This window comes from Priapulus caudatus, unplaced genomic scaffold, assembly GCF_000485595.1.
Source record: "Priapulus caudatus unplaced genomic scaffold, Priapulus_caudatus-5.0.1 Scaffold259, whole genome shotgun sequence".
NCBI classification, from domain to species: domain Eukaryota; kingdom Metazoa; phylum Priapulida; class Priapulimorpha; order Priapulimorphida; family Priapulidae; genus Priapulus; species Priapulus caudatus.
Window position 1 is genome coordinate 55,090 of NW_014577320.1, and position 3,523 is coordinate 58,612.

Here is a 3,523-nt window from a genome sequence, read left to right on the forward strand (position 1 = left end):
CGTAAGGGGAAGACTGTCGGACGTCAACGAAGATTGTAAAAGTGAAATAAAATTTCCGTTCTTTACTGCTTCTGGTCATTTATAACGTGTATACGTAGAAAATCACATTACACAACAGACAACGCGATAGCTCATCCCGACAGAGCGTACCACACAGTATCACAGTTAGTATTGCAACAACCATGCAGAGGGAGGCAAGTGACCAAGGCACAGGAGAAGAAGAATGTGATACTTGACAGGCCAGAATTAATCGTGTTTGTATCATGTGAGTATGATCGAGCTGCATAGATCGCATTGCATCAAGGGCGTCTTTACTATTGATCGCTTTTGAGAAGTAGGGTGAGTGAGTCATGCATGTGCCGTAACCTTTTCGCGATTGTGTAACAATTAGTCATTGAAACACTGAGATTAAATGTGAGATTACTAGGGTAAACGTAATGAGATGCTTGCTGAATAAGACCTGCATGCTGTTGTTCTGTACTTACTACTTGTTGGATGTACTCGGTGTAGGTCCTATAACCCTGAACGTAAGCTAAACCATACCATTAATATTACCCGTAACCACAACAATAACCCCATACATAACCCTATAATATTATGTAACAACCTAACCATACTTATAACGGTAATCATAACCATAACAGCAACTCTAACACCGATTCTGCCAATTAACAGCGTAACGATGTAATGACACACTCGACAACAGTAGGTCATTTTCAGCGGGCTTCACAGAAGAAGCCACTTACTGGGTTAGGCGAAAGTATAGCAACATGTATCCGATCATATAGGCGAGATAGGTAGCGGGGTATGATAACAAAGGGTGACAATCGACAGTATACATTTAGTACAATAGTAAATACAAGATATCAGTGTCGAAATAATTAAAATGACATTCCGGGGGCATACATATCAATAGTAAATACAAATATGAGGTCAGTGTGTATAAACAGTAATTTATCGGCATCGGTTGATATCTCTCTTGTTCCTGCATTATTACCTCCGCCAAGGGGTTGGCAGGAGGTTGTTTTTACCTCCGCCAAGGGGTTGGCAGGAGGTTATGTTTTCACCGGCGTGCGTTTGTTGGTTTGTGGGTTTCTTTGTGTACAGCCTAACTGAAAAAGTTATGGACGGATTGTCATAAAATTTTCAGGATAGGTCAGAAATGGGGTAACTTAGAATTGATTACATTTTGGTGATGATCCCGATCCAATTAATCAAATTTTCAGGATAGGTCAGAAATGGGGTAACTTAGAATTGATTACATTTTGGTGGTGATCCGGATTCAATTAATTAATTAATTAATTAATTAATTTAAAGAAATTTCAGGATAGGTCAGAAATGGGGTAACTTAGAATTCATTCCATTTTGGTCGTGATCCGGATCCAATTAATTATTTAATTAATTAATAAAATTCCTCACAGCAATTGAGCTGCCTTGGCGGGGGTCTGCGCTCTCCGAGTGCTCTAGTTATCATTGCATTTGGTATCATTGGAAAGCCTATTAATTTCTCTTCGTAATGATGTCCGATTTGCATTGATTAATGTGCAGTACAGCTGAATATGCAGTACAGCACGAAACGAGAGTCAATATAAAGGAGAATACCCTTTTGACAATAGCAATGCATTTTGCAACATTCCACTGCATATTGCGCATGCGCTAAAACAGTAACGTAGCCAGGTTATATACTGAATGGTACATGCAGCGGGGACCTTATACAAGGTATGCTTCCTATTTCTGAAGTGAGGTCTACTGATGAAATGTTATCATATAAATCCATGCTAGGATGACCCCTCCTGATTTTAAATCTATAATGTTTGCAAAATATTCTTCTTATCGGGAGATATTGCGCATGCGCGAGCACCGTTCGAAACCTGCAGTACGGCCAAAGGAAAAGTGCGTAAATATTATAGCTTGCTGAGGGAGAGAGGGGTGGGAAACTGAGGGAAGGTCGCAGGGAAGACAGTCGAGGGGAGGTGGAAGGAGAAGGAGGCTGAGCGTGCGACAATGGAGACAAAGGAAAGGGCGGGCGGGGATAAAGTAGGAGTAGGCCCTACACGCTAGGGCGCTCTCATAACTATAAGCACGGGTCGACTGATAATAATTTATTACAGAAACCTATATTGAGATATCCGCTGACCATACAAAATGCATTTTCATAACAAAATATAACTCCTCTGGTGAGATATTGCGCATGCGCTAAAACAGTAACGTAGCCAGGTTATGTACTGACTGATATATGCAGTGGGGACCGTTCATGCAAGGTCTGCTTCCTATTTCTGAAGCGAGGTCTACTTATAAAAATTTATCATATAGATCTATGATAGAATAACTCTTCATTTTAAATTCATATTTTTTGCAAAATATTATTCTTCTCTGGATATATTGCACATGCGCGAGCACCGTTTCAGGCTTGCAGTACGGCCTAAATAATAGTACGTAATATAGCTTGCTGAGAGAGAGAGGAGTGGGAGACGGAAGGAAGGCGGTAGCGAAATAGCTGAGAGACGGTAGAAGAAGAAGGAGGATGAGCGTGCGAAAAAGAAGACAAGGGAAAGGGCGGGCAGGGATGAAATAGGAGTTTTGCACCCTGCAGGCTAGGGCGCTCTCCTAACTATAAGCACAGGTCTACTGATAAGAGTTTATTACAGAAACTAATGATAAGATATCCCCTGACCATACTAAACGCGTTTTCATCACAAAATATAACTCCTCTGGTGAGATATTGCGCATGCGCTAAAACAGTAACATAGACAGGTTATGTACTTAATGGTATGTGCAGAGGGGACCTTACATGCAAGGTCTGCTTCCTATGTCTGAACTGAAGTTTACTGATGAAATGTTATCATATAAATCTATGCTAGGATAACCCCTCTTCAATTTAAATTCATTATGTTTGCAAAATATTACTTTTCTCGGGAGATATTGCACATGCGTGAGCACCGTTTCAACCGCAGACGACAGATATCCACATCCAAGTGTGGCTTTAGGCCACCTCGTCCCCCGCCGGTGGCCTCCAGCCTCCGTCAGCTCACTCCGACAATAACCATTCCGCGACCGAAAATAGTTCTTTCTGTTTACGTATTGTAACAAATGTATTTACGTATATTGAACAACAGTAGAGGGCGTCCATATAGGCGGCAGGCCTGAATAAGCACCTAAATACTCACACTGTTACTTCGCTTACACAACATACACTTTATTCATGTTAAATAACTACAGATTCATGCTCTATGCTCCGCTCGAAACTTTTGCCAGCTCTATGATACGAATTTCTGCAAAGTTGTCTGAACACATTTCAAACACAAAAATGACCAACCGGTCGCTGTGGCTACGCCACCTGACGGAATGTCACAAATACACAACAAGACCAATTTTACTTCTAATGCTTTCTAGACGTCCACGAGGCATCTAACTTGCGTGCATAATGCTAATTATTGCACTCTAGTGCCGAATTTTGGCAAAAAGGCCGTGTCTAGAGACGAAATAGTGAAGCGGTGAACAATTTGCGGAGGCTTACTGTTGC